Here is a 20,752-nt window from a genome sequence, read left to right as displayed (position 1 = left end):
TGCCTTTTTAAAACATGATTATTAACAAGAGGCCCAAGGGCTTTAACGGTCACCTGAGTACAATACAACAATTTAGAGGATTCATAAACTGATAAATGAAGCATTGTTGCCCAAAAGCAAGAAAAATAGTATTATAAGCATAAACAAAATAATTGGTCTTGTAGCCTATCTGTCCCCCATTTATCACTATTACCATGCAGACTATTAACAAACTGTCTATTTTTTAACCCCATATTATTACTTCTCACATTGGCCTCTCTTGACCTTTCAAAAACATTTAAAAAGACAAGTTATTTTTGTCTCAATTTTATTCATCTATTTTTTCCAAGTCTAGCTGATCATTTAAACTATGAAAGTATTTTTTTTTTGTATTATACAATAAATATTCTTGCATAATTCGCGTATTCTATGAATCTTTCAAATACATTATTTACAGTGATTAATTATCAAAGGTGAATGGCAAAGGGGAATATCTTTACTCAGCAGAATACAAGTTAATTGAGCCCTGGCAAAGGACCAGAACACTTGACTAAATGGTCCAAGTGTTCAAAATTCTGGTAAAAATACCCTAGCATATTAAAACTTTTACTCTGTTTGCCTCAAATATGCCCAGAAGCATAGAAGATTTTCAAAGAAATGGATTTTCACTATATTATTAAATAAATAAAACCCCACCCTCACACCAGACAAAGGGGCCATGAACTCACAATTCTGGAAGATTGATTGATTGATTGTATGTTGTTTTACGTCCCATTCGAGAATTTCTCACTCATATAGAGACGTCATCATATACCGGTGAAGGGCTTCAAATTTTGACCTTTACTCGGCACTCAGGGTCATTGAGCAGTGAGGGATCTTTATCGTGCCAACGCCTGCCGTGACACGGGGCCTCGGTTTTTAAGGTCTCATCCGAAGGACCCGCAACTTTCACTTCAAAGTGCCGAGCGCATGTCGAAGGAACAGTTAACATCCATTTTTTATCGACTTAGGTCAGTCGCGGCCGAGATTCGAACTCACGACCTCCCGATCACGGAGCGAGCGCTCTGCCGACTGAGCTACCGTGAACGGTCAATTCTGGAAGAAGCACCCTTGCTCATAACTATACACATGTTTCTTTGCTTTATAACAAGTAGTAGGAAAAAAATATTTTGAAAGAAATTATGCATTTTCACTTTATCATCAATAGAGCCCCCCCCCCTTCACCAGAACCCCTGACCCAGGGGCCATGAATTTCACAATTTTGGAAGAGGCATTCTTCCTGATCATAACCATGCACTTCCTTTGTTTTAAAAATACCTAGAAGCAGAGAAGAAGACTTTGAAAGAATTTATTCATTTTCCCTATATATCAATAGAGCCCCGCCCTAACACCAGAACTCTTGACCCAGGGCCATGAAATTCACAATTTCTGAGGAGGCAGCCATGCTAATCATAACTAGTATGTTTTTAGTTTCTTTAATATCCAAGACAGAGAAGATTTTCAAAGAATTAATGCATTTTCACTATATATATCAATAGAGCCCCACCCTAATACCTGAATCCCTGACCCAGGGGCCATGAAATTCACAATTTCTGAAAAGGCAGCCATGCTCACCATAACTATGTTCTTAGTTAGTTTATTCAATACCCAGGGGCAGAGAAGATTTTCAACGAATTAAGGAGGCTGGGGGCTCAACAAATTAACCACCAGATTTAACTTAATTTTTTAGATATGATATCTTAAGCTGTCAACTATCATTTGGCAAAGAAAAATTTCAAAAATTTTAGTTTTAAAATTTGATCATTTTCTATATCTTCATATGGAGCTCTTCTTCTAAAGGAGATCAATATAGTCTAAAAATGGCCACAACCCCCCAGCCTCTTTAATGTATTTTCACTATATAATCACTAGAGCACCGCCCTAACACAAGAACCCCTGACCCAGGGGTCATGAAAGTCACAATTTGGGAAGAGGCACTCTTGATCATCATAACTATATGTACTTAATTAGTTTATTTAATACTCAGTAGCAGAGAAGAAGATTTTCAAAGAATAAATGCATTTTCACTAAATAATCAATAGAGCCCCGCCCTAACACCAGAACCCCTAACCCTGGGGACATGAAATTCACAATTCTGGAAGAGGCACTCTTGCTCATCATAAGTATGTACTTAGTTTATTTAATACCCAGGAGCAGAGAAGATTTTCAAAGAATTAATGCATTTTCACTATATAATCAATAGAGCCCCGCCCTTACACCAGAACCCTTGATCCTGGGGCCAAGAAATTCACAATTTTGGAAGAAGCACTCTTGCTTTTCATAACTATATACTTAATTAGTTTATTTAATACTCAGGAGCAGAGAGGAAGATTTTCAAAGAAATAATGAACTTTCACTATTTGATCTATATAGCCCCATCCTAGCACCAGAACCCCTGACCGTACGTGGGGCCATGAATTTCACAATTTGGTAGAGGGCCCAATGCTTATTACAATCATACCAACAGTTTGACTGCTTGATATCCAGGAGTAAAGAAGAAGATTTTTAAAGTTTGCATTAATTTTTCATTGGGGCAGGGACCGTGAAATTCACAGTTGTTGTTCCCTTCACCCATAAATGCTACATGCCAAATTTGGTTGAAATTGGTTAAGCGGTTTCAGAGAAGAAGCTAAAAATGTTCAAATGTTAACACACAACGCACGACGACGGACGAAAACGGATAGCAATAGGTCACCTGAGTGACTCAGGTGACCTAAAAATCTTAAAAACTGAATGTTTATTTCAATTTGACAAGTACTTCAGTGTTTGATTAAATACCAAGATCAGAAAAACATAAATTTTTTGAAAATGTTTAAATAAATAAAACTGTATCAGGTGTTAAATATATAGGTTGAATCAACACTATTTTCCACGCTACAAAGACAACTGTGCTAAATGTAACAATTCTGTATATGAAAACAGTGATTGGAAGGTCGTGTGTTGGAATCACTGCCGCGACTGACCTGTCGATAAAAAAGGGGGCAACTGTTCCTTCGCGAATCGCTCGGCACTTTGAAGTGAAAGTTGCGGGTCCTTCGGATGAGACCCTGAAAACCGAGACCCCGGGTCACGGTAGGCGTTGTCACGATAAAGAATCCTCACTGCTCAATGGCCCCGAGTGCCGAGTAAATGTCTAAATTTGAAGCCCTTCACCGGCATAGGGTGACGTCTCTTAATGAGTGAAAATTCTCGAATGAGACTTAAAACAACATAAAATCAATCAATGTATATGAAAACACAATGAAAATTATTCCTTCTTTCATAATAAAAAAAATTCTTTCCATCCGAATTATATAATAGCAACACAAGCCCAGTTATAATATATTTGTAAAACAGATAAAGCCGTTCAAATTAGAAAAAGTAAAGGTAAAGTTGGGAAAAGTCAAGATTAAGGTTGGAAAAGCAAATATAGAAGTTGGAGACGTCAAGAGTTGGGAATCTTAAAGCTTAAAGCTAGAATTACCAACTTTAATGTTGGAAAAGCAAAGATTAAAGTTTGAAAAGCCATCTTTGGAATTACCAGGTTTGAAAATTATATAACTTGGCATAAATACACCTCTGCAACTTTATTACTTAGATAAATTAATGTAGCTTATGCATATTTGCATTTCTATTTTCATGATTACTTAATTGGCTTCCTTAATATAATTAAAAATTAATATACTTTTTTGAGCAGAAGAGGTCTTTTCTTTTGTTTCAGGATAATAAATCTTGTTTACCTATCAAGTTTAAATTTTAAGTTTACCTAAAATTCATGCAATGCATGTTGACAATGACCTATGGAGATCATGAAAACCGAGTTTATATGCTTATGCGAGCACATTCCCTTCAGTTATTTATTGCTTTAACCCTTAAATGTTACACATAAGTAGCCACGGCTAGCATGAAATTAATACACATATTTAAACAAAGAACTGTTCACCTCAGTACACAGCTCAATTAAATACAAAAAAAAACTCTGGCATTCGAAGAATTTTATTCTTTTTCCAACAAAATCGAAAGGTACTTAATCCGTAATTTTTTGCGTTTTGATCACGTGACACAAGTCAAAGTATTGTTCAGGATCTTTGACAATTCTTTCTATAGAGAGTTGTGACATACATATCATGTACACTGTACTTTCACACGTGCCTCAAAATACGAAAATCAGGACATTTTAAACAAAGACTTCAATAACCAATGTCCCTCAGTTCACAAGTAACACAGTTTCGACGAATACGAGAAGCTTGCTCGACAACCATGCATTTGTAAACCCTCGTTTACACATTGTGGTGCTTCAGATTGTGTCAAGGCGGAAAGGTCGCCAAACTGCTTTAAGTTAACTTATATTTTCTTTTTCTTTAAGTTTGATTTTTTCAATTTTAAGCCTTACCAGAACTTTTTCGTAAGATGAAATAAAAAGAAAAAAACCCAGTCTTTTAAAATACTAGTAGTGTAACAGACTATACCACTGTTACAGAAATCCATATAATAAGCTTAAACGCAGTGTTTGGTAGACTGTGTAACAATTAAGATATTTTTTTTAGTTTAGACTGATGTTTTAGAGGTCCAAGTTTGCTCTGCTCCTGGTTTGAATTGTTTGAATGGACTTTTGAGCTTGAATACTGTTCGTTATCTCAATATTTCACTGATCTCAATTCTGTTTCTCATTTGACTTGTATACATTCAAAGATATGCAGGTATTTGCTCAAGGATGATTTATTACAAATTAACGCAAATTATGATGTGTATCATCCGAAACCATATTTTTATACGATATAAATCAACAAGTAAGAAAAAAAATGCACATTCCAATGCACAAGCGTGAAATAATAAAACACATGTATATGTTCTTTTTATCACAGCTCAGTGATTTAAAGAATACGTTTTTCTGCATAATTAAAGAATTTCAAAAGGAAAATATAAGTTATAGTAAAATATAGGACCTTTACAAAATCATTAAGATATAAATCACGAGTTTTCATTGAATTCTTTTTCAAACACGAGGAAACTGTCAAAGAATTAATAGAATTATCTCCTGAGTTGTTGATTCTGCTTCAATTTTCTGAATTTTTTTCTTCGTTCAATGACACACAGGTCTATAATGCAATATACTTTCAATAATAAGATAAATAGAATGTATATTGTACCTTGCAGTTGTAACGTTAAGAATGGTTAAATATTTTCTATGTGCGAATATGATATTTGTTAGGACGAAATAGATATTTATTGGAACGAATTAGACATTTTTTAAAGATAAAAATGAAATGACATCTGTTCCAACGAATAGTCTTCTTTTAGAAGAATTTTGATACAGCGGTATTTATTTTGACGAATTTTGATATTTGTTAGGACTAAGTAATTTCTCTTCAAATTAGTCATTTTTTACGACAAATTAAAATAAAATAAGAAATTGGTAATTCTTGTGCAAAGTAGGATACAATCCATCCGAACAAATATTTATCCGTTTAAACAAATATCTTATTCGTCCAAAGATTGCTATTTCCAGAAAACGAAATAATAATTCGTTCGAACAAATCTCGACTGTTGAAGCAGATATGTTCAATGGGTATTGTATAACTTGCTGTAATTTCCTTGATTACATTTATGAAAAAAATAAATCCCTAACAAAATCTTTATCCAGAAATATGTTATTCTTATAGTTAATTTTGAAACACTGAAATTAGTCCCCATGGAATCAATTGCGATCACATATCAACGAAATATCATCTGCACGAAAATGTCTGCTTTTACAGTAATTTGTTCCAATGAAGAACTAATTTATCAATATCAAATGGTCTTGTTCTGATGCGTCCAAGTGTTTTCTTTTTCTTAATGACGCACATATAATATAATTTTGTATATACATGTACATGTAGTACAAAATAAATACCATGTCATTAATAGTAAGATACCATCTCTGATCTTGATGGAACTTGTTTTCGTAGGTATACTGATGTAATGAAGTCTGTTATGTCTAAAGTATAATACTTCCAACAACTTTTAAAATCTTCAGGAGGACAGCGTCCTAAAAAGAGAAACAAATTACAAAAGACCAATAGATAACAGATCTAGATCTAAGGAAAAATCTAAAAGTTGTATTTTGTGCTACGGTCCTGGGCTCTATTTAGCACATATTTTTATGCTTGATTTATTTAAATACTTAATTATTTTTTTCCGGGAAGGGTATTGCATTAATGTGAAATTTTCACCTCTCGTGTGTCCACACCTAGCCAATCTGTCATCATTTGAACAAACTTGAAACTACAGTATGTAAGAAGCTTTCAAATTTGTCTCAGTGGTTCTCAAGAGAAGATTTTAGAATGACCCCCCTTTAAATTCTCCTGTGAAAGATTTACTCGCTTTTATGGTTCCTTCTTAATCCCAGTTGCCATGATTTGAACAAACTTGAATTTACATTTATTAAAGAAGATTTCGCGTAAGTTTTTCCCTGCTAGTCCAGTAATTCTTGAATAACTTAACTCTGTTTTTCACTGTTTCTGATTTTAACATTTCGAAGAAGACTAAATCCTTTTCACCTATAAAACTTTTTTGAACGCCTGTTTGAAACTGACCCTAGCCAAAGAATCTTAGGAAGTGGAAAATAACAAAATTAACATCAGCAAACGACAGGCATCATGCAGACGACGGACGTATCTTGACTAGAAAAGTTTACTTGAGGTTTCAGCTCAGGTGAGCATATGAATCAGATTAAAAAAATCGACGAAGTGAAGAAAATTTCAATGTTTGTAAGCTACGTATGAAAACTCTTTCTATTGCAACCATACTTTCCTTGAAATGCAGGCGAAGTATCCTTATTGCAAATTTACTTTCCAACATAAAAATGTTTTTTTTTTACCTTAAATGCGACAGAAAATCCAGCATATTTTATGAATATGTTCGTCTTTTTTCTTTACTTCTTCGTTAAATTTGTAAAATATTACTGTCCAGGACCATTGAATCTTCTTTTCTGGTACTGCTACACAGTGCATTTGCATTTTCTTCTGTGTGATAAACAGGATCGATATCTGAAAATGTTCGAAAATTAATAAGATAATATAAATCTACATAATTAAAAAACATGGCACCAAATCCCACCCCTTATGTTTTTGAGGTCCGTGTTTGCTCTGTTCCCGATTTGTATTCTTTAAATGGAATATGGGCTTTAATACTGTTCGTTATATCCATATTTCATTAGTATATTACAATTAATTTTCAAATTTAAATTAAGTACCCATAGATACGACAGCACAGACGCATTCAAAGATACAATGTATGTGATTTCTGAGTATCCAGTTCTAACCACTGCATGTAATTGTTACAGTGTTTTTGTTTTTCATGGTATTATTAAGAGTACTAACATTAAAGTAATTAATTTGTCAGAATTCCTACTGCTACATTTATTTAAATATTAATAGAGAGGTTTAGCAAACCATTATGTACACCACAGACACTTGTTTCCGTTAAAAAAAAACCGATATTATAACAATAACGAAGGATCTACATGGTATACCCCCTTCCCAGAATCGTAAACATGTACGCTCTCAGAAGAAATGCACTAAAAAACGTTTATTAATAATCTTTTCTACAATAATTTATCTACGAAAGCATATATGACATGTCTGTCTTTATTTTTTTGTCCCCGTTAACAGTGTCCGAAATCTGCTTGTCGACTCGAAAATTTGTTTCACATCATGAAATACTATGTACGTATCTCTGGCAGAATATTTAGTTAGAATTGCTGTTTCTAAAATTAAATCGGAAAAATGTCGTAATGTATTTATGGAAAATAAAAAAAAAAATACATATATATACTATTATCTGCAATATTTAACATTGGGATTAAATTCTTAAACCCCTTGATTTTCTTTTTTTGCTTTCTGTCCAAGACTAACACTTAGTATTTCGTGGTGTGATTAATTGATTCTGTTGTTTAACGTCGCGTTCGAGAAGATCTGCAACTTTTTATTTCAAAGTGCAAAGGAACAGTTGCTATCTAATCCATTTAGCTCAGTCGCGGCCGAGGTTTGAATCCACGACCTTCAGATAACGGAGCGCGCGCTCTACTGAGTTAGCTACCGTGACGGTAACTTCATGGTGAAAAACGTATTTTCCAATCGGCGAGCAAACTTAAGTTTGGAAGATATTAACGGAGATAAAAGATAATAAGTACATGCATGCCATTTATGAATTTTAAGATAAATTATCATTAAAGAGAATGGTAATAAAAAGTTTGTCTCGGTGTATTTTCAAAAAGAGTTACTACTTTTCTGGGGAAGGGGTACTCTATGCATGTAAATCGGAATAAGATACCTTATTATTTTACTATGGGATTAAAATTTTGAGAAATAAGTGCCAGTTGGGTAGGAGATCTTGTACGTGTAGCAGGGGATTTCTCTTGGAAATATGTGCATTGCGTATGCTTCATCATTCTTGCTAATGACGAATTTCTTCACATTTCTTCAAACGTACATGTATACTTGTAATAATAGCAACATCGGAATCATTATTTCGTCTCCTATCCCGTCGCGGTTTTAATATTTAGTGTGTCCAACGAGATCTCGTTTTGGACGTGAACTTGGGCAACATTTTGTAAACAAGGACGCTGAACTTGTCATGTCAGATAAATAAAATAGGCGCGTCTTACGTGAAAATATCATGGTGAATTACCATTGTATTGCTGTGGGTTGTAACAATGACTCCAGGAAATCGAATAAACTCAGTAAATACCCACATATGGTGGACAAAAATGGAAATATTGTCAATTTTTATGTGTTGCCTTTCGCTACCAAAAATCAAAAGCTTCGCCGCCAGTGGATTAAAGCGGTACGTCGGAAAAATTTCAGGCCAAGTAATACAGATCACTGGCATGCTGTGTGCTCTAGACATTTCGTAGATGGCAGACCTACGGACAAAAATCCAGTACCAACTTTGTTTAAGTATAACAACTACATGTATGGCCAGGGTCAGGGAAAAAGGAAAACAGTGACTTCAAAATACAGCAGTGGTTCATCTTCCCAGGGGTTTGTATTTTATAGCCTCTTGATCAAGGATAATTTTACATAACAATGTGATACCCATATTACAAATATATCCAAATTTCAAAATATGTGTAAAAATTATACTAACTTAAAACATGACATTACCTTGTATTGAAATGAACACATCTGAATTATGTTAAAAACTATGCTTATAAAACCATATTATAGTAAAACTATTAATTAAACATCATGTATGCAGAAATGAAAGTCACTCTGGAGGGAAGAAACAAAGGACTTCACAGAATAGTGTCTTTGTCCAGTCAATAGATAGTTTTCATATGACGTATTTTCTCTCCGAGTTATTTCCCTTGGCCGCCATCTTGGTGGTCAACCTGGTATTTTTTCCTCTTTGTCTTACCAAATCTAAGAGGGTGTAGCAGAAATATTTGGGGGAAAGTCTTAATAGAATAAAAATAATGAAATAAAGGTGGCTTAAGCAAATGTATATTTTCAGAAAAACAATCTTTCCTACCCCACAATGGCCAGTATAAAAAGTTAAAGTTGGCTGAATATGAAGGAATATGAGCATGTTGACCTCCAATATGGCGGCCAACGGAAAATAACTCTTGCTAATTTGGGACTACTGAAAACTATCAATACCAGTGACAGAATTGTATCAAGGCATACATCATGACATCATCATTCCTGCTAAAGAGGAAGGAAAAGGCTGGATGGCATAGTTTTCTTAAAAATTATGAAAAACATAACACCTCTTTGATTTTGTTTTTAAAAAGTTTGTCATTTATCTGTAAAGTTTTTAAAAGAAATGTCTGGATTAAAGAAACTTGCACAATCAAAAAAAGTTGTGTATCTGATCTTCAACAAATATACCAAAAAGGATCATAACAAGTACATTTTTATGCATAAAAATATGTCTTTGTATTTTTAGATGTATTTTTCTTTCACAGTTCCAATTACCACTGAAAGGTCATATTCCATACCTGATATCATGCAACATGACCACCCATATGTAGTGAGTCCTGTGTCAGGTTCATCACACCTTAGCGACACAGACTGGGCAGATGCTGATACCCAAATAACAAATTTGGAACATGACAATAGGCATTTGAAGGTATTTTTACAGAATAGCATTATTGTTCTTTTTCATTATTTCATATGTATTATGTCACTTAAATATTATACAATATAGACTGGGGTTGAGGGCAACATTGATTATGTTAGCCTCCAAGGAATGAAATAATGCCTAGTGTGGAGCAGAGGGCTATATCTTCATCTGGAGGAGGATAATGTAATCAATGTTACCCAAAACGCAGTCAATAATTGTTATCTGAAACCAAAATATTTTCTGGTCAACATTGGTCAATAGTAAAAATTAAATGACCATCAATATCTTTCGAAAGAACTAATATCAATTATGTTGAATGTTTGACTACATAGAGAATAAAGGGATTATTCTTTACTGAATATAACAAAGGTATATATTTGTGTAAAATCATATAAAATGTGAAAAGTTGTATAAAAGTGACTTTCATTCCCATGGCATTAAAATATATTGTAAACTTAACAGATGTAACAAATTACATTTTATATAAGGAAGCAAAATCATTTGTCCTTGGGCACTTTGTCATAAGCATGATTTACTGTACCCTGTTTAGTATTTGAGCTTATTCTGACATGAAATTCTTGCTGCTGCGTATCTATTCAGTTATGTAATTAAGTGACAATAAACTTTGAAAATGAAATATATGTATATTCTCCTTGAAATCTTAGTTTAAAAATGTAATGTGTGCTTAATTTTGTAGGTTCATTGTGAACAACTAGAAGAGAAAATATTAGCTTTTATAGAAGAAAACAAACAACTGAAAAATCAGTTAAATGATAGTGAAAGACGAAGACAGGAAGTAGAATTTAAACTTCAAAACTCTTCCGAGACATTTTAATTGAAATATTAATCAAGTGTGACAACCATGTAAGACTGTTTCTTGGTCTGCCATCTCTTCTGTTTTTAAAGGGTTTGTTTGACATCTTGAATGGCTCCGCTTCCAGTATGAAGTATTGGACTCGTAGATCATCTAGTCATGAAAAGAAGTGGCACTCAGAAAACTTAAGGAAACCCGGGAAACAAAGAAAACTGCAGTTATTTGAAGAATTCGCTTTAACACTACTTCGTCTGCGTTTAGGCCTGAACACCATGTTCTGTTCAGTCTTGTTTGGCGTTTCTCAGTCCACAGTTTCTTCCAAATTCACCACATGGATGTGTTTTCTAGATCAGCAATTAAAACCATTACTTAAGTGGCCATCGAGGCAAAAAATAAAAATGCATATGCCTCTTTCCTTCCGTTTAAAATACCCAAACACAAGAGTCATAATTGATGCAACAGAGTTCTTTGTTCAACGTCCAGGGAATCCTTCAGCTCAGAGCAGAACTTGGTCAAACTACAAAAACTAGAACACTTTTAAAGCACTGGTTGGGATTTCACTAAATGGGGTCTTTATATTTATAACTGAATTATGGTCTGGAAACATTTCCGATCGCAGCATTACTCTGAGGAGTGGATTTCTAGATCTCATTCAGCGAGGTGATCATGTTATGGCAGATCGCGGATTCATAATTAATGACCTCCTTCTTCAAAGGGGAGCTCAGCTAAATATGCCACCATCGGCCATGCCAATATAGAAAAGGCAAATTCTTGACATCTAAACAAATTAAAGAGTCAAAAAACTTTGCCTCTTTACGCATTCATGTGGAACGTGCAATTCAGGGACTGAAAAGTTACAAATTCTTTGATGGTATTATGTACATCAAATCATTGTCTGTTGCAAATCAAGCCTTACAAATAGCTGGTATTCTTTTTGTAATTTTATGGCCCCCCTTGTCAGCAAAGTTCCAAAAAGTAAGATTTTCTAATCTGCTGCCTCCTTTGGATTTTTATCTTTATATTTATATGGACATTTAATTTCGAGGCACACTGGTAAACAACAATCACTCTCTAGTAAACCATCTGGTGAGGCACCAATGAAAGGAAGCTCATCATCGATAATTAGGCCTGCAGCAGAATATCTTAAATTTGTGTGAATGTTACCATTTAATTCCACATAAATATCTCTAGCTTTTGCTTCATATTTTCTACCATGTACAAGTGCAGGAATACAAGAAGATTCTGAAGTAGCATGTTTTTTTTTTTACCAAGAATTTGTGCAACAAGGCAACCATTTTCATTTCGACCACTGAAATGCAAACAGTTAAACACAGATGATGCAGTAATGGGACCTACTCTTTGATGATGCCATACATCTGATGAGTTTTGAGCAACTGTACCATTTGAAATTTTAACTGCAAGATCTATCAAAATAACCTCTGAGACCATCAATAAATTCTTCAAATGAAGCATTTGGATTTAACATATAAAACTTTTGAGCAAATTAGGTCACATTCTCACACACACTTTCTTCAAATTCATACTCGGAATCAGAACTATCAGATAGGGCATATGCTGGACATGAAGGCAGTTTTTCTGCTTTTAAAAGTTTGTATATTTCTTTTTCAGTTCGATTATTTAAATGTTCATTAGCAACAGGTTTGTACACTTCATCACATGCCATGGGCTGATGTTAGTTTGGTTGCTGTCTTAGATCAAGGTCAGTAATTTTAACTGGTCTAGTTGACCTCACAGGATTTGTCCACTTAGCCTTTTTATCAGTGACACCAATCTCTGTTCGATCATTCAGTCTTAGGCAAAATTGTTGCAGCCCAAACAGCAAAGCAGCAATATGCTTACATGTACCATCACCACTACAAAAATATTTGGTACTGATATTTATTGAAAGTATATCAAAATGTGCTCTCGTTATTAATGCTTTGACTCCTTTTGCAATTATTTAGAATTTTTTACTTATGTTAATCAATAATTATAAATTTTTAAATATGCAAATCTTTCAATACTTTTTAAAAGGTTCTTTAATTTGAAAGAATTATTATATTTAAAAAAAATCACTGCAGCTTTTCTTGAGGAGGACATATTGTTTATATTTTCAAGGACAAATTAGTTGTTTCCAAACTCTGATATTTATTAACTTTAATATCTTTGGATAGAAAATTCTGATCTGTATAAATGCTTGTGTTAAAAACAAAAAAGCAGGGAAAGCAAATGGGTTTTGAGGAATTTATCCAACACAGGATGTTTTCCATTACTGGGAATTTTCCTTTATGTGTAGATTGTGTGGAATAAGTTTTTAAAAGTGATTGAGAAAATTTGACATTTTACATTCATAGAAATATTACTCCAAAATTTATAATAGGAAGAAATCAGCATTTACTATTTGTACATGCTTTTGATAAATTGAATCAGATTTTTTATATACCATGCTGTATTTTAGACACAGAATAGTTGGGTAATACAATACAGTATATGGGGCTAATACAGAACGGAAAATAGCTACACCTACTGTAGTCCCGTTCTGTACGTATTGCTAATAATTGCAAGAAAAACACCGCTATCATGTCACAACTTAGAATTATAATTTCAATACAATGTTTTCTCAAACGTCCGCGATGAATTAGTGTCTATAATAGTACATACGCAACACATGTGCATTCTCCAGAGATTGTTCCATTCTCTTGTATCAACAGCCACATTTTGTATGGGTCAGCTGTCTGTCGCTCCTCTGGAGTACAGAAGCCCTGATATAACAGTGAGTGGCGTCAAGCTTAGATATGGACACGTTGCTAATGTGGCCATTTGAATGTTAGCGATAACTATTGTCACATTTGTAATTTTTAAGTCTTTCATTTGTCCACAAGCAACATGTTTTTAAATTATATTGAACATCATACGTCTCAATGAAGGGTATTTTGTCTAAACAATCATCCCATGTTATATTTGGGGTATTGGGATGCGGATATATTACGCCATTGACAGTCCTGCGTTTCAGTCGATCTGCAGATTCATCTGCTAAATCGCATTTTGGCTGCAAATTTTGTTTAAGAGCTTCAAGAGCTAAATCTAGCAACTCATGTTTTCAAAAGCCTGATACCCGTACACCTCGATCTATTAAAAAATTTCTTTAAATCGGGCAAAAATTTTTGCGCAAGGGATGAATCGTTCTCAGCCATTAAATTAGCTACCGATTTGTTTACAAAAGTTGCCCAAGTTACGCGTCATTTTCGTAACTTCTTTTTTTAAAGAGTTCCACAATTTTAGAGTTCTGATATTCGCTATTAGAAAGATAACACAATCAGTATGTACCTATCTCAGCTGACAAAGCAGGTAACAGCATGGTCTTTGTTTGTAAGACTCATTGTTAATTTTTTTAGAGGGGCTGGGTGTTAAATCTGCAAGTGGTAATACAACTTATACCCACAGCTCCTTTTAATTCTATGGAGAAATTCTCCAAAACCATTTTCCAGTTTTTAATATTTTTTAATATTAACAACAATCAAAATGAATTTGAATTACCATAGCAGGTTCCAGTCAATGTTCTACCAGGCCTCTTTCTTTACTCCTCGCTAAAATATTAACAGAAGTGGCGAAGAAACTTCAGTAGTACTGTGCAAAAATATATATTTGAGAAGTGGTGCAATTTAGTGGCCATGGTGTAAGATGTGGATACTTAAAAACTCCAGGTAACTTTTAGAAAATTTGAAATCACAAAATGTTACGAAAATCAATATCATTAAAGCGTACGACTTTTCAACACTTTATACAGCCATCCCCCACGATAAATTAAAGTTCAGGCTTTTTGACATCATAGACAGCTGGGGGGGGGGGTTTCAATAAAAATGGAACCTGTAAATTTACTTACCTTGTCATTGGTCATTTGCAAAATTAATTTGTTAAAAACATTTTTATTGCACACACAAGTAATCTGAAGTAGATATAAAAATGATTGAGTTTCTGATTGACAATATATATGTAGTTTTTGGAGACCAGGTCTTCCAACAATCTGTCAAAATTGACATGGGTACCAATTGCGCCTCAGCGTCGGATACCCACGGGTGATCTCGTCTTTTACTCATCACCTGTGGGCAAACTCGCTTAAGAATTGTTTTCAAATATGCAAATTTGTCGATTTTAGACAACCAATCAGAAAGATGGAATTCTTCAATTTTGAAAATATGTTTTTTAATTTGCTATTTATGTGACGTGCATAAAAACATGCGAATTTTGTTTTTAAAAGATGAGTCGATCATGTCACTGGCATTATTTTTTTCCATGGCTAAAAGGCTTTTTTTTTTCTTTTGTAAAATTAAGCATAAATCTCCATGTCTAAGATTTACGCCATGACATAACTGGTGCATATTTTCTCCAGCAAGTAACATTTCACACATAAAATGTACGTTAAATTGTTAGGCATTTTCTGTATGATTCCCGTAAGAGGGTTTTGTTTAATTGGTAACTTATTAATTCATGACATTCAATAGGTGTAGCAAATTGTATTTTTCTATCTCCAGCTATGAGGGTGGTTAAAGTAAGACTGTACTAATTTAAAATTATTTAGAGTTTGATATAATTAAGAGTCATAATTCACATTTGCAGTCCTTCTCTTAGTAGACCAAAACTAAAGACATGATAAATTGAGGATATCTATATTGTTTGATTTTATTTTTGTTTTATGTATTATGAAATTGTGTATATTCGCGAAGTTTGCCAAGCCACTATACACCATTTCAACTTGTTGGATAAAGCAAATATAAAATCACACAATTACAGTTGATTTATTCATCTCTTACCATTTTAGTTTTGACAAAACTTGAGATAACTACTGTGAAGCTACATGTATATTGCTTTCCAACCAAATCGATGACGCGTTTACAAATTGATGATGTCGCACTGTATATGTCAATATGCTGAAAGAAAGTTATTTGTAGATACAAAATATGATTCTTGGAATATCTGTTGTGTCTTGTAAAACATGTGACAAATCTGACTTTTTATTTCATACAGATTTGGACAGGATGTTGTAATACTGCAAGAACTCTCTGATTGATATTGTATAAGCAATACTAGTCCCCTACCAACAAATGTAATCTGGCTCCCATAAAAAAATGTAAATGCCGTTATTCCGTCAAAAAATCATTGAAGTGTAATAAAATGCATACTTGATCTCATCTTTAAATCATCAAGATGTACTCGCATACCAAAAATCAGCTCAATATCTACAAACATTTAGAAAAAAAAGTGCGTAAACCCTTAAAAATTAAAAAGGCCGTAATTCCGTCAAAAATCAACGAAACGGAACGAAATGTAAACCAGATCTGTAACTCATCAAGATACACTCACATCATAAAAATCAGTTCAGTATCTACAAGCGTTTAGAAAAAAAAGTTGCGTAAAACAAGTGGGACAGACAGAGAGACAGATGAGGAAGAAACCTACGGTCCCCTCCGGTTTCACCTGTAGGGAAGTAATAAGGACAAGAATCATAAAGTCTTCTCTGATTCTCTGTACTCCGAAAGTGCTGCTAGTAGATGAATGGTAAGTTTATGTTTATACATTAGTATAATGTGAGAAAGCATTGTTGAAAGTGGCTAGACTATCCTGCGTGGTAAAAGGAATCTTGCACCAACAAAACTGTTCGGCCTAACGTTACGTATGAGAACGATAAAATTTTGCATATCTTGAGGTTTAATAAATATTTCCTTGTTTTTAACAAACATTTTTGTTCATTATGATTTATTTCATATCGCAAGAATTTTCACAAATGAAAGTTTCGTTTTTTACATCTTGAAGCGAAGTATTATGTCAAAACTGGAAGTGTTAATGATAAAGCATACCCGTGGTTAAAGAAAGTTGTACCGATTATCTAATGGGTCGTATCCACCGCACGTATGATATAAATACAATTGCGTTCAAAATATTTCACTGTAATTTTAGGAAAAATGTCTTCAACTTCTTTTAATTTATATAGCTATAATGTGTATCAATGGTCAGATATATGAATTTTAAGTACAACTGCGCGACGGTTTTCTGCATTCTATATTTCAAACAAAAAAAGTCATTTTGTAGAATATTTTAATTCCTTCACATTTGATTATTCTGCCTGGGGTAAGAATGAAATACTGCTGACTCGGCGTTAAGCGATAGAAAATCATTGAATCTTTTGTATATTTATACCGCAGAAGGAAATTTGATCATCTTGCGATAAAAATTATTTCAAGACATGGTCTATTCAAAGATCCATTTCAATAATTCTATAACTACCTTTCTCAAAGACATTCTGAATGATTGGAAGATATTATAAATAGAAAAGTACCTTCTATAAGATGAATCGCAATCCATTTTTAGTTGCATTCCAATTCATACCCAAGTAATTTATATTCTGCACTTCAGAACAAAAGATTTATATAGATTTACTTATATTCTGGAGATTTCTAGTACAATCATATTACGTAATTTACTTAGAAAATTCTAGTATCTACATATGTTGCATTTTCCCTCCAGAGCAAACTTAATTTTAGGACAGATCATAACCACATTTATTTTTAACAATTCATATCATTAAAGTTTTACACAATTCACCTGCACACATTATACCATGTGCATTTTAGTAAATTAGTTTATCTAATGAAATGCGAAGTGGATATAGTTTAATTGATTTCATTAATAGAATAATCCAGAATATAAGTAACTACGTTTTCTAAACACTTCAGAACAGGATATGAAACTAGAACTTTCCGAAATGGACAAATACGCCCCGCTGGATTTTTCAGAAAAGGTGCCAAGTTAAATAGCATATTTAAATTTGTGGATCTAAGAGGTGTTCAGAATTTGTTTAAACAATTAGAGTGAAAATTTAATTGATCATTATGTTTTTTTAATGAATGATGAAATAAGGTGCAGCTTAATTAAACATCAATAATAATAATAATTATTGTTATATTGTTTTTAAATTATATGTATTAATTAATTATATTTATAATTATTGTGGTTTAATTATATTATTTTTTTTTTAATTAGACTGAAAAAATAAATTGCATCTGTCATCATTGAGAGACATTACATTCTGCAATTTGTTTGTTGAAAAAGAATGAAAATAGCATACTTGTATTACATGTACACAATATTAAATTAATCTTGATAAATTTATACCAAATTCATTTTAGAAACTAGTTATAATTGTAACGGGGACCGTTACAGATGTTCCCCAAACGCTCCCCAACACCCTTTTGGTGTCTTATTTCCTGAAAGCTTCATTAAATAAGGCAATGAAGTATATTGGTCGGTTTTTGCATTTCACGCGTGCGCACGTGCATGCATGTGCAGGATGACCATGTAACCCGTCTATACTATTAATGCATCTTTATATTCTCAGTATCAAAACATTTCATCAAAAAATATATAAGTTCCGGCTATATCAAGTATACTGGTCATCTGAGCATTGCACGCACGCGCACCTGCATGCATGTTCATAATGACCAAGCCATCTTGTCTACACTTATAATATGTCTGTTTATTTTTAGTATCAAAGCTTTTCATGAAAAAAAATAAAAGTTACGGCTATATTAAGTATATTGGTCATTTAACACATTGCACGCGCGCGCATGTGCATGATGTCCACATCATCTTGTCTACACCTTTAATATATCTGCATATTCTTAATATCAAAGCTTTTCATCAAAAAATATTTTAAAAAATACGGCTATATTAAATATATTGGTCATTTAACACATTGCACGCGCGCGCACGTGCATGCATATGCATGCATGTGCATGATGACCATGTCATCTTGTCTACACTTTTAAAATATATAAATATTTTGAGTATCAAAGCATTTCATCAAAAAGTATAAAAGTTACTACTTTATCAAGTAAATTGGTCATTTTCCGCTTTGCGCAAGCGCGCACGTGCATGCATGTGCATGTTGACCATGTCATCTTGTCTACACTTTTAATATACTTTTAATATGAATATACTCATATTCTGAGTATCAAAGCATTTCATCAGAAAATATAAAAGTTACAGCTATATCAAGTATATTGGTCATTTTACACATTGCACGCACATGCACGTGCGCGCAAAATGACCTTCGTTCCGCAAATCTACATAACATCCCTAGTAACCCTAAAAAGGTTTCACCTCAATCGGATGAGTAGTTTACGAGATCACTCGCGGACAAAAAAGTACCCAGGAAGATGAAAAATAATAATAATAACTAGAAACTCATTGCGAGCAATGAGAGGTCTTCCGTCCGAATTTGAAAATAAAAGCGTAAATTCAAGCTGAAAAAGTGATAAAAGAAATTCAGACACTCTGGAGATTTAACCCTGGTTGTCAGCGTGAAAATCCAACGTGCTAACCATTAACTATTCACTTTTTTGCATCACTTCCTGTTACGACCGGAAGTAACGGCGATACAAAATTTCCCCGCGATTCAAATAAACTAATGACTGACTATCGGTTCTGAAAGTTTTAGACTTCAGTCGTTTACTGTTGCCGAGCAATATTGTGTGAACAAATTCTAATTCTGAGGACAGGTAAACACGCGACCGGAAGTGAATTTTATAAAAAAAAAATCTCTGACGTTTCTCTAGACATTTGCAGTATCTACAAAATGCATAAAAACATTTCAAGTACTTTATCGATAAGCAATATTTATGAGAAAGTTAAATATCGAAATAACTTAGTTTATCACATAAAACCGGAAGTTGACGTTTTTGTTTCCGGTGGAATCTAACATATTTCAAAACAGCGAAAGAGATGCAATAAAGTGATGCAAACTTTAATTTAAAAAAGAAAAGTTAAAATTTTTTGATTTCTTTGATCACTTCCTGTGACGACCGGAAGTTACAACGGACGCGTTTAACCAAAATGGTTTTGCCTACTCCTCAAGGTCTGCTACTCATAAAAATTTGGTGTTTTAATCTTTTACCTGTTTTTGAGATCTCGCTCAGATAATTTTCATTTTGAGGACAGAAAAACACGCGACCGGAAGTGAATTTTTGAAAGATATTTGAGATTACTCTAGACCTTTGCAGTCTGAATAACATATTTAAAATTCATTTCAAATACATTATTTATAAAGAATATTTATAGGAAAGTAAAATACTCAAATTTTGTATTTTTTCTCTTATAACCGGAAGTTGTCGTTTTTGTTTCCGGTGGGACCAACATCTTTCGAATCTGTGAAAAAGATGCAATAAAGTGATGCAATTTTTAAATAAAAAAAGAAAAGATGAAATTTTCGATTTCTTTGATCACTTCCTGTGACGAACGGAAGTGACGGCTGACGCTCTGAACCCAAATGGTTTTTGCTACATCTTAAGATCTGTTGCTCATATAAGTCTGGTGTCCTAATCTCTTACCGTTTCCGAGATCTTGCTCAGACAACTTCTCATTTTGAGGACAGAAAAACATGCGACCGGAAGTGAATTTTTGAAAGATATTTGAGGTTTCTCTAGACATTAGCTGTCTGAATAACATGTTTAAAATTCATTCCAAATACTTTATCTACAATAGATATTAATGGGAAAGAAAAATACTCAAATTATGTCGTTTTTCTCTTATAACCGGAAGTTGACGTTTTTGTTTCCGGTGGGACCAACATATTTCAAAACTACAGACCCTGAAACGTGCTACTACCCCAAAAAAGCGTGTAACTTTCGTGCGCTTTTCGTTTCGTGCAAACCGTGTAGCGTTTCGTGTAAACCGTGCAGCGTTTCGTGCAAACCGTGTAGCGTTTCGTGTAAACCGTGCAGCGTTTCGTGTAAGCTCCAAAGCGTTTCGTGCAAACCGTGTAGCGAGCGTGCGAGAAGC

The 20,752-nt window shown here is 33.6% G+C and overlaps 1 long non-coding RNA gene and 1 pseudogene across 1 annotated transcript; both read right to left on the bottom strand.

The window, feature by feature from the left end:
- Positions 1-4,519: 4,519 nt before the first annotated feature.
- On the bottom strand, positions 4,520-7,016 carry LOC133171711 (uncharacterized). Its single transcript, XR_009718853.1, has 3 exons — positions 6,857-7,016; positions 5,891-6,025; positions 4,520-5,096 (listed from the first exon to the last, which is right to left on the bottom strand). It is a non-coding gene; the product is annotated as an uncharacterized LOC133171711 (long non-coding RNA).
- Positions 7,017-11,914: 4,898 nt separating this feature from the next.
- LOC133171900 (uncharacterized) lies at positions 11,915-17,278 on the bottom strand (annotated as a pseudogene).
- Positions 17,279-20,752: the final 3,474 nt, after the last annotated feature.

This window comes from Saccostrea echinata, unplaced genomic scaffold (assembly GCF_033153115.1).
Source record: "Saccostrea echinata isolate AGI-Se365-2 ecotype Australia unplaced genomic scaffold, CSIRO_AGI_Sech_v1 ptg000054l, whole genome shotgun sequence".
NCBI lineage: Eukaryota > Metazoa > Mollusca > Bivalvia > Ostreida > Ostreidae > Saccostrea > Saccostrea echinata.
This window is presented reverse-complemented; position numbering and strand designations above follow the sequence as displayed.